The following is a 12,612-nucleotide window of genomic DNA, read 5'->3' on the forward strand; positions in this document are numbered from 1 at the left end:
TGTGCTATTTGCTGCCTGTGTGACTTTAGGCAATTAAACCGAACCCAAGAAAGGCTTATTCGGTACCTACTATGTGCCAAGTACTATGCTAGGTGCTGGGGTACAGAGACAAAAAAAATCAAAGACCTGTCCTCAAGAACTTACATTCTATTTGGAGGATTTGACATGTACACGGATAAGTAAATACAAGGTAATGAAGGAGAGAGGGGAGAGAAACTCTCTAAAAATGTGGGGAGGAGGGAACAGAAGAGGCTTCACTTAAAAGTTGTCCCTGAGTTGAGAACTGAAAGAAATCAAAGGTGATGAGAAAAAGTGAATTCCAAACATGGGGGGGGGGGGGGGGGAGCACCCTGTGCAAAGGTCCAGAGGCTAGAGATGGGTTTGTCGAGTTCAGGAAATAGGTCACCTTAGCTGGAACTTAAGAATGTATGAAGGGGAAGGACATGAAATAAGCCTGAAAGGAAGCTGAGAGCTGGAATGCTAGGTGAAAGAATTTCTACTTTATCTTAGGGGCAACAGCGACCAAGGAAAGATTTTTGAGGCAGGGAAATGACATGATCAGATTTCTGCCCTAAATGAGAGAAGAGACTAGAAAGTAGTGAGGTTATTGTGATAGTACAGGAAAAGAGAGGGGAATGGGGGAAGGAGACCTGAACTACCACAGTGTCTTGTGAATGTGAAAGAAAAGGGGGTGAATATGAAAGACATCTTTTTCCTCAAGAATTTTTTTTCAATTTACTAATTATTTGTTTTTAGTTTTCAACATTAACTTCCATAAGTGTTATAAAGTTTCTCCCCCTCCCTACTCGGTCCCTCCCAAGATGGCATGCAGTCTGATATAGGCTCTACACATACATCCCTATTAAACACATTTTCACATTAGTCATGTTGCATAGAAGAATTATAATGAATGGGAAAATGATACCAAAAATAGCCTGCTTGTGAAAGATATTATTGATAAGATAAGAAAGATATTATTGATAACTGATTAAATAGAAGGTGTAAGAGAGAAGGAAGAATTAGGAATAGCTCAAGCCCTCTGTTGAAATAGAGGTCTGAAGAAAGGTTAGGTGTGAAAGACTGAATGAGTTGTGCTTTAGATAGGTTGAGTTCAAGATACCAGGGATGCACCCCCTTGAAGACGTTACAGGCAACTGGTGAAGAACTAGAATAATAAAGATATTATGACTTCCAAATCTCTAGATATCACCTTCATCATAATAAGTGGTCCAATGAAAATTAGTTTGTCAAAAGACTGTGGAGAGGAAGCATGGTGGAGTGAAGAGAATGCTGGGTGTAGAATCAGGAACACCTAGGTTCACATCCTATTTCAGTCATAGACTACTGAGTGACTGTGGGCAAACCAAATCCCTGGACCTCATTTCCTCATCTATAACATCAAAGGGCTAGACTCACCAATCCTATAAGAAGAGTAGAGGGCCTAGGAGAGAGGCTTAGGCAGTACCCTAGATAGGAGGTGGATAATCCATCAAGGACAACAAGTGATTCAGGCCTCAGTTTTCACTTCCATAAAATGGAAGGGTTGGACTGAGGGTCTCTAAAAGACACTTTCAGTTCTTAATCCCATGATTCTTTGCCTTACTAGTTATTAAAAATATATATATATTGTTTTTCTGCCACAATCATCCCGAGAAAACTGAGCACTGTCAAAAAGATGTTAAATCATAAACCAAGGTTTTAAATCAAAGTCATTTTAGGAAGGTGTACCGTACCAAACTGTGCATCACTTTTGGCCTTCTAAAAGATTATGCAAATTTTAGGGTTTTATGTAAGACAATGGCTTCTAGTCATATCAACTCAGATGTAGTGTTTGTCAAATCTCAGAAAAGAGGGAGAAAGGGAGAGAGGAAGGGGAGAATTTAATTCAATAAACATTTATTAAGTCCCTATTCTGTGCTAAGCAGTGGAGATACAAAAAGAGGCAGATACTGTCCCTGCCCTTTGGGAGATTGGGGGTGAGGGGGAACAGCATACAAACAAATATATATGAAGCAAGCCACATTATACAGGATAAATGCACTGGAATTAAGAAGAGTTGAGAAAGGTTTCCTATAGGAAGTGGGATTTTAGCTGGGACTTAAAGGAAAGTAGGGAGGTCAGTAGTTGGAGCAGAGGAGAGCAAGCATTCCAGGCACGAGGAAGAGCCAGAGAAAATGCCTGGAACTGAGTGACAATGGAGTGTCTTATTTGTGGAACAATCAGGGAGAGAAGGAAGAAAGGGAAGGGAGGGAGAAAGTCAGGAACTTGAGAGCGAAGCAAGAAGGGTGCATTCCTCTAAGGAAAGTAGGTGCTACAGGATGGCGGGGGGGGGGGGGGGGGGGGGGGGGGATTGAGAGACAGTCAAGGAGTGGAAAGAGCCTTGGAGGACCTGACTTTGGATTCCCACTGCTACTTTACTACCTGTGCAACCAAGGCACTTTCTCCTGAAAACCTCGAATTCCTTCTTTGTAAAACTGGACTGGATTAAATGATCTCTCAGTTCCCTCTCTGCCAAGTCTACTACAATGGAATCTATTGACCCTATATGCCTCAGTCTGTGACCTATCACCATCCACTTCATCTGTACCAGGGAGGCAAAGGGAAATTGGGGGGGGAGGGGGGGGAAGGAGGGAGGCGCACCATGCTCAGGGCACGGAAAACTCTTTGGTTATATTAGGCTCAGATTCTCACCTTTCCAGCATTACCCAGAAAGTGACCCTGGTGTTATTGGATACTCAATGCTGCATCAGGCTCAGTGCCTGAAGTGGATAAAGCAGAGATGCTATTTGGTATCACGAAAGGGGCATTGCATTTAGAATCAGGGAACCCAGGTTTTTCAATCTAATCTTTACCAACCTCTAGATGTGCAATCCTGAGCAAGTTACTCAGTCTCCCTGCGTCTATTTCCTCCTCTATACACAGCTAGCATCACAGTGAAAATCCAAAGCTAGGTCTTCCTGGCTTTGAGTCCAATACTCTCTCTGCTATGCTGCTTCCCCTCATGAAAGTTGCCTGGACTTTGTGGTCCCCGTTATTGTACTATCCATATCAGGTTTGGTTTTGCAGAATGTATTTTGTAAACTGGAAGATGATAGAGAAATGCAAGCTACTGGGACCATTATTGAAGAGTTTGAAGTGTTATTTTTTAAAACTCATTTATTTTTAGTTTTCAACAATCACTTTTATAAGACATTTAGTTCTAAATTTCCTCTCATCCTGCCTCCCCAAGATGGTGTGCAATCTGACATAGGCTATACATGTATAATCATATTAAACATATTTTTACATTAGTCATGTTATGAAAGAAGAATTGGAACAAAAGGGAAAACACATGAGAAAGAAAAGTGTTCTTAAAAGATCAATCTCAACACCCTTATTTCAGTACAAAGCAAATTGTCAAATGGCTGTGAGGGAAAAGGAGGGCATCTTTTCACCCACTGGAATACCCCTCAGAGTAGGACTTGTTAACAAGTGGAAGGAGCCTTACTATCTGGACATGCCTGTCATCTCTTTAAACTGCAGTGGCTCCTTATCACCTCCAGGATCTAACCCAAAGTCTTTTATTTTGCATTCAAAGTCCTTCATAACCTACCTTTCCAGTTTTCTCACACTTTGTACCCCCACCCCACCCACCTCCACACTCTGATCTGGTACACTGGCCTCCAGGCTGTTAAGAATGAGATACTACTCACTTCCCTAGGTGTCGAAGTAGATAGATAGAGCACCAGCCCTGGAGCCAGGAGGACTGGAGTTCAAATTCAGTCTCACTTACTAGCTGTGTGACCCTGGGCAAGACATTTAAGCCTGACTGCCTCAAGAAGAAGAAGACACTCTTTATCTCTTGGCTCTGGACATTTTCTCTACTTATCCCTCATCCCTAGAATGCTCTTCCCTCCTATCTTCTGGCTTCTCTGGCTTCCTCAAAGTCCCAAGAAAAATTCCACTCTACAGGAAGCCTTTCCCATCTACTCTTCATTCCAGTGCCTTCCTTCCATTAACAATCTCCTGTCTATCTTATAGAAATCTTGTTTGTACTTGTTTGTATGTTGTCTCCATATTAGATTGGAAGTCCTTAAGGGCAGGGACTGTCTTGCCTTTTTTTGTATCTTCAGCACTTAACTTAGTACCTGGCACATAATAAATGTTCATTGACTGACTGACTGACCACAGGCAGCTCAGCTCCCAAGGAAACTTTCAATGGCAATGAAAGATCAACATTGTTTCTTGTTTGCCCATCCTAGATCATTATTTGCTCTGGATACATGTGTACCATAGTCATTTGCAAAACTACTTTGAGACACACAGGAAGCCCAGTGGATCTCTTCCAGCATGTTAGACCCCAACCACATTCATCGATTAGGATGGACAAATATGAGCTCAGCTCATTTAGGACTTGCAAAATAAGTGTGACCATGCCTCCCTGAATAAACTGTGACTTCCAGATGGATAAATTCAGTGTTTAGGGTAAAAAACAATGGATTTGGAGTAAAGTGACCTGGGTTCAACTTGAACACTATGGCTTTAAAATTGTATGACCATGAAAAAGTTACTTTGCTTATAGGGTCCTCATTCTACATTTAAAATGAAGCAGGTGTTAACTATGACCCATTCCTGCTCCAAAAGTCTTATACATCAATTTGAGACCAAGAAGATCCTGCCTGTACAGTATGATTGGAATGAGGAAGCAGAAGAGATAATGATGTGGCACAGAAAGCATTATTATCATCTAAGAAGTAAATAGAGGCTACGTTGGTAGAGAGAGCCAGGTGACGAGGAGCATTGAAAGCTAGGAAGAAGAAATTGAACTAACTAGTAAAGAACATTCCTTTCTCTCCTGAGATCCCACTGGCAAACTTCAACTGATGGCATCATTTAGGTGAATTTTATGTGATTTGTTTCATTGGTGATCTCACCAATCAATCACATAGGTAAAGCCAATTCGATTACCTAAAAGACATTCCTCGCCCCTAGGTCCCACCCCCACCTCCTTGTGAAGCAGGGTTATACATTGGGAACACAAACACAAAATTAAAATTCCCTTGGTATAGAAATCTTAGAGCCTTACAAGAAAATAGAGGGGAAGGGAATAAGAGAAGAGGGGAGGGGTATGACGGAAGGGAGGGCAGATTAGGAGAAGGGTAATCAGAATACATGCTCTCTTGGGATAGGGGTAAGGGAGACACGAGAAAAAATTTTGAACTCAAAATTTTGTGTTGAATGTTGAAATCAAAAATAAATTAATAAAACAAAAAAAAAATGTCATCTCCATGAAGAATTATGTGAACTAATCCAGAAGAAAGTAAGCAGAACCAGAAAAACAATGTCAACAGAAATAACAGCAAATTAATGCTACAAGAACCACAAAGCTGGACTGCTATGTAAGCAGAATGATCTCGTTTGGCTCCAGAGAAGAGTTAATACCAAAAAAGTTCTTCCCTCTGCATCTTTGTAGAGGTATAAGATGATGGGTATGGAACAGTGTATTCCAGACATGAAATGACATATTGGTTGGCTCTGCTGACCAATTTAACTTGGTTTTCCTTTCTTTATTACAAACAATGGTTCAATGGATAGAAGAGAGGGGAGGGATATGTTTGGAAATTAAAGTGACAAAAATTAAAATATTTTAAATTAAAGAACAATCTAGAAAAGCATTCAGCACATAGTAGGCACAGAAACTCAATTCTGTGAATATTTAATGCCATACTTGGAAAAAAGCAAAGCAGAAAGAAAAGTTTTTGTTAATCAGATCAGAATCAGGAAAAGCCCCTGCCTCAGCTGGGGTACAGGGAGGAGGCACCAGGGAGTCAAGGAGACAGTGTGACCCAAAGGAAACTCTGAAACCTGAGAGTCCATTTACTGCATGACCTAATTAAGCACCGTGTCTAATGTACCCATGACATCAATTAACATCAAGCATACATATTTGAGGGCAAAATCTGGCCTTTGGACAAGAGAGACTTCTAAGTCCTAATCAACCCACTGGAGGATGTTAGAGACAACAGTGGAATCCACAAGGGGCAGAGAGGCATCACGAGACAGGGCAAACTATTCATTTGGAATGTTTTCTCCTTCCTCCTCCTCCTTCATAATCTTTATTTTTTTAAGCCAAAAAAATAAACTTGTACATGGTACATTTAGTTCCGCAACACCAACATCCAAAGAATTAATCTTCGAGGCTATTATAATTTGGTTTAATAAATGACTAGTTGTTATTCAGAGTTGTTACATAACCTCAGGGTACCCACAGCTTCCCAGATCCCTGAAGATCTCAGAAAGAGGACTGGCATAGCTGAGAGACCTATGGGTTAGGGTGCCCCCTTTTGTGAGGCTCAGATACATCTTACTTGTCTTCTCTACTAAATCGTATTCTAATACCACATCAAGATGTAGTGTCGAGGGGACCTATGGCTCTCCAAGAGTATCACAAAAAAATGAGTTATAGTTGGAGTAGCTAGGTGGCAAAGTGGTTAGGCAGACCCTGGAATCAAGAGGACTGAGTTCAAATCTGGACTCAGTCTCTTAGTAGCTGTGTCACCCTGGACAAGTCACCTAACTCTGTTTGTCTGGGGAGGGAAATGGCAAATCACCCCAGTATCTTTGCCAAGAAAACTCCAAATGGGGACATGGAGAGTCTGAAATGACTCAACAACATGGATCTGTTGACTGGCTTGTATGTCTCTTGTCTGAAGGCCAGCGTATGTGACCAGAATGACCAGAGTGATAAATTTGGGGTGCTCTGGTAACCAAAATCTATTTCCCATTGCTTGGAAGGGTTGCAGTCTACATCAGTGGGAGGAATATTCACATGGCATAGCAGGTACTAATGAAATCACAAGGACTTAAAATATTCAACCATGAATATGTACATACTTCTTGAATATATATATGTGGTATCTTAAAAGTATCTGAACTAAGACTTTTGGGATATCTTGTATTATGGATATTCATTAACTTGGCGGGGGACAGGAGGAAACTAGAGGGTTTATACCTTAAGAGCAGGTGTTAACCCCAATGACTGCTGGTTACAACACTCCCTACCTACCGCTAAATCAGATTAAATGCAATTGGGAAGTACTTAATAAAATAAACAAAAATACAATAGAACATAGATAATGCTAATGTATAGTTTCCTAAGTCAGTAGATGGTCTGACAGGATCTTTAAGGAAGGGTTTGGGGTCCCCATTTTTATTGGAGTTTGACACCACTGACTTAAGAGAACTCCCAGGAAGGAAGTAACTACTCAGCAACTTGCTGGTACAGGCATACCTCATTTTCTGTTAGCCTTTGCAATTTTATACAAACTGAAAGTTTGTGGCAACCCTACATCCAGCCAATCTTTGGCTGCCATTTTTACAACAGCATGTGCTCACATCGTTTCTCTGTGGCACATTTTGGTAATTCTCACAGTATTTCACCCTTTTTCATTATCATATCTGTTCCAGTGATGTGATTTTTGAGGTTACTACCTTGTTTCAGGGTGCCATGAACCGCACCCACATCACTGTGAACTTAATCCATAAATGTTGTCTGTGTCCTGACTGTTCCACTGACCTGCAGTTCCACCTCTCTCCCTTCTCTCTTTCTCCTCCTGCCTCCTTGTTCCCTGAAACACAATGTTGAAATTAGGCTCATTAATAACTCTGCAATGGTCTCTAAGTGTTCCAGTGAAAGAAAAGAAGAGTCAGCGTAGCAAATTTCATTACTGTCTTATTTTAAGAAATTGCCACAGAGACTCATGCCTTCAGCAACCAAGCACCCTGATCAATTAGCAGCCATCAACATCGAGGCAAGACCCTCCACCAGGAAAGATCATGACTTGCTAAAGGCTCAGAGGATGATTAGTATTTTTAACAATAAAGTATTTTTACTTAAGGTACGTACATTGACTTTTTAGACATAATACTATTGCACACTTAATAGACTACAGTAGAGCACATAGCTTTTACTTTGGAACTATGCCCCAAAGGGCTACAAAAATGTGCAATACTAACCCAGCAATATCACTTCTGGAACTCTATCCCAGAGATTATAGAAATGGGAAAGGGTCCCACATGTACAAAAATATTATAGCAGCTCTCTTTGTGGTGGCCAAAAACTGGAAATCAAGGGGATGCCCATCAATTGGGGAATGGCTGAACAAATTGTGGTATATGAATGTAATGGAATATTATTGTGCTATGAGAAATGATGAACAGGAAGACTTCAGAGAAGCATGGAAAGACTTATATGAACTGATTCTAAGTGAAAGGAACAGAACCAGAACTTTGTACACAGCAACAACCACAGTGTGCAAGGAATTTTTCTGGTAGACTTAGTACTTCATTGAAATGCAACGACTTAAAAAATTTCCAGTGGACTCGAGACAAAACACCTTCCACATCCAGAGAAAAAACTTTGGAATTAGATTGCAGATACAAACAGACCATTACGTTTTGTTTTGTTTTATGGTTTCTCCCATTCTTTTTAATTCTTCCATGCAACATTCATTTAATAGGAATATACATGTAGAACCTATATAAGATTATATGCCATCTCAGGGAGGGAGTGGCGAGGGAGGGGGCAATGAGGGAGAGGAAGTGGAAAAAAATCTAAGATATATGGAAGTGACTATATGAAAAAAAATAAAATAATTCAATTTAAAAAAGAAGCAAGGCTCTTCCACTTCAGGGTCACATAGTCAGTCAATAAACATATTGTAAGTGTCTACTACCTGCCAGGCTCAGACTGTGCTAAGCATCAGAAAAACAAAGAAGTGTATTTTTTAAAAAAAGATACACTCTGGAGGTAACAATTTGATGAGGCAGATGACATGGAAGTAACTATCTGCAGACAAGTTACATATGAGATAGATGGGAAACAAGTTAAAGGGGTGCAGCCTGGACACCAGGGCTAGACCAGGTCTCTTAGTAATTAGCATAATGCCTCATTCATTATTATATCTTCAGAGAAAGGAGAAGTTTAGAGTATCAAATTCAGGGGGATAGAGTCAGTGCATCCAATCCAGCCCGTTCCCCTTTTAGGAACCCCATATAGGTGTCTCCAAGTGGTGATCCAACTCCACTTAAAAGACTTAGGTGATGAAATCCTCCCTCCCCTCCTGAGGAGGCAGGTAAAATCCACTAAAAAACATAAATGGACAAAGCTGTCCTGGGCGTCAGGCTTCCTCAGCAGATTTCCTTTTCTCATACTTCTTGTCCAAGTGGTCATGGACATGTCGTATTGTTTTATTTCCCCACCTATAAAATGAAGGGCTTGAAATACATATCAAGTCAGCCCTGTAGCCTTAGTTTCCCCACTGCCTTTCATTTGTGGGACCTAGAGATAAGAGTTGGGGAGAGGAGGGTGGGGGACAAGTGCAGGTTTGGGAAAAAGGTAGAAGGAAGGGCTAGGCCCTCAAGGGGAATGGGTGGGGAAGAAAGCAGAGGAAGAGGGAAGGATACTCAGGATGGGTCTGGATACACACCCCTGAGCTCAGCTCCTCCTTCTACCCTTCTCAGTCAGGGCTGAGGAAAGGAGGGAGGAAGGGTGTTCCCTGAAGACACGGAGCCCTGGAGTCAGCACCCAACCACCCTCCCTCACCTCCCTGACTCACCTTCAGGTCCTTATCCTGCAAGTACACGCACAACTGTGTAGAATAGGTAGGTAGATACATCCCAGGTAGACATTTCATTCGTCCCACCCACTGCCAATTCCCACCAAGTAGCAGTAGTTTGCACTTTTACCTCCCATAGTGGGAGGACTTCCTCATGTTCCTGGATTGAATCATGTTCCACTGTTCTGAAAGATCTCCTTTTTCCAATTAGCAATTAATCAATAGCAAAGCAAATCCTGAAGGCTCAGGAGACTTGGGTTCTAATCTTAGCTTTGCCAAATGACTTACTTTGGAGAAGGGTCTGACCATGTTGGCCCCACTCCCAACCTCAATAAACTCCATCTGTTCCCCATAGTCTCACAAGGATCAAGCACAAAATACTCAGTTTGGTATTCAAAGACCTTTGTAACCTCTTACCTTTCTAGTCTTCTTACACCTTACCTACACCCCACATACTCCCTTATATACAAGACCCCTCCCTCCCGCTCCAGTCCTTGATCTCTGATCCGGTACTTGCTGTTCTTAACAAGACACTCCATCTCTCAGCCCTGGGCATTGTCTCTGGCTGTCCCCTCTGCCTGGAATGTCCTCCCTTCTCAGCTCTGCTCTTCCCTGGTTTCCTTTAAGTGCCAATGAAAATTCTGCCTTTTATAGGAAGCCTTTCCCAACCCATATGAACTCTAGTGCATTTCCTCTTTCAATGTCTGTTTAACCTGTACATAACTTGTGTGTACATAATGGTCTGCTTTTCGTCTCCCCCACTAGATCTCGAGTTTGAGGATGGGGAATGTCTTTTGTATCTTTTTGCCAGCACTTAACAAAGTATCTGGCACCTAGTAGGTCTTGATGTTTATTGATCAATGACCCCAGGAAAGTCACTTCAAGGGATTAAGTTTCCTTACCTCTAAAACAAAAGAGTTGGACGAGAAGAAACCTCTAGACCCTTTTGGGCTCAAAAAATTTTAATGGTGTTGCAAGAGACTAGGGTCAAATGAATTCTACAAAAGTAAAACTGTGGAATTGCCCTTAGGGAACTCCTACTGAGGGGTCAGGTTGGGTTTTGGAAGCTACATGCAGGGGAGAAGCATGGCCTGGGAGAAGATGAGGCCCCAAGGAAACATGCCTCCTAGCAACTTCCTTTTGGCTAAAAAAATCTAAGATGTTTGAGACTGAAACACAGTCCTCCAGTTGAGTTGGGTTCACAAATCCACAAGAATCACTGATTGAATTAACCTCCCTGATGCTCAGGGTGAAAAGTTTCAAAGATAAAGGTAGTGTTAGATCTTTGCCCTATGTTTGAGCCCATGAGAATTTGGGAGTCTCTCATCTGTATCGTTTTGGGGAAAAGGCACTGTGGTAACACACCTGAAAGAGAAAAGAGAAAAGGCACGCTCACTCACCAGGTTAAGTTCTCAAAGCTGACCTCTACCATTAGCTTCAGTCTAGGTGAAATGGCATCTTTACAAAATTCCCCTATAGAAGGAATGGTAGATTTATAGATTCTCACCTAGGAAACAGATCACATTAAACATTGTAGACTATCACAAAACTTTTCAGATTTTAACACTGGGCTAAAATCTGAATGTTTTCAACAATTCTATCATGGAAACCTGTCTCAGGACTAACATTACGTGTTTTGACTGTCCTCAATTTCCACTCTCCCCATTCATCTCCCCCCAACAAGATGTTATCCATTAAAAGCAGGAAAATAGCAATGTTTATAATATTGCCAAAAAATAATTGAGCACTCCATGAAAATATGGGCTCTAACATAACAAATAAAAAAAAAATCACAAGGTCAGGTTGTTTCTGCAGAAGATCATGTTCCATGTTACTTGCGGACAAAAGCTCACAAGTTTCTTTATATGCTTTGTGGAGTGTGGGCATAATGAAAGCTTGGATTGGCAAAATAAGGAAGGGTTCCGGTTCTGCTGAATCACTGGAAATGTCACATGGAAAGCTGGTCTGCCAGTAAGGCTGGCTTACAGATTTCGATAGAAGCAGTTGATTCACTGGAAAAGAGCTGGAATGTTGGGACAGGACCTAAAAAAAGAGAAACTACAAGTTATTGGTTACAGGCTGACGTAAGTAAAGCTTGAAAGGAAAAAAGATTTATTCCTATCCAGATAAATCTTCATTCATCCCAGAATCTGAACTGTGAAAACAAAGCACACTTATCTTCCACATGGCAATCATCAAAAAGAAAAATCAGAGGCAGCCAACAGAAAGCAGAGTAGAGACTTGATAAGGGTCCATAACCACACTCAAGGCAATGGAAGGGTCTCATATTGAGACAAAGCTGTCTCCATCCATCACTTGTTCAAAATCGTGGGCCATTTCCTTCTCAAGCCCATGGTGGTTACTCATAGCAGAAGTTGGCTAACCTTCTATAGGAAAAAGCAGTCCTGTCTAAAAGGGGAAAAAAAAGCAGCACTTGAAAACTGGACCCACTCCAAAGCCCCATCCAGTCACAAAGGATCTGATGCTTCCCAAGTGTTGGGTTAGGTCTACCTGGTGTGAATGATTCCAGTTTAGTGCCTGAGCAGCATAGCACAAAGCAAACTCTGATCTCACATCTGACAGACTAACTATGTGAGCTAGTAAGTAAGCTGGTTTACTTATCAGTTAAATAAGACTTCCCCCACAGGTCTGTTGTAAAGGCTACTACAGGCTCTTTGGGTTCTCATCTCACTTGAACATGAACCTAACTTTTTTTTTCTTTTACAGCAGGAGTATTTCAGAAGTCAGAATTCTTTTTGGCAGCCTAACATTACAACTGTCCTCATATAAGGAACAAAACTAACCCTGCCCCTTATTTTGACAGGACAAAAAGAGAATGATTCATTTCAGAGTAATCATTTCAAATGAGAAGCAGACCAGTCTCTATACCTTTCCCTCCCACATAATCCACCCTCAACCACCACCAAAATTTATAAGACAATCTATGAAGTGTTTTCTTGAAAAACACCTTGTTCTGATATTAAGACCTTCCAGGGAAGTTCAAGGCATTGTCTTC

The sequence above is a fragment of the Notamacropus eugenii genome, chromosome 1 (genome assembly GCF_028372415.1).
Source record: "Notamacropus eugenii isolate mMacEug1 chromosome 1, mMacEug1.pri_v2, whole genome shotgun sequence".
NCBI classification, from domain to species: domain Eukaryota; kingdom Metazoa; phylum Chordata; class Mammalia; order Diprotodontia; family Macropodidae; genus Notamacropus; species Notamacropus eugenii.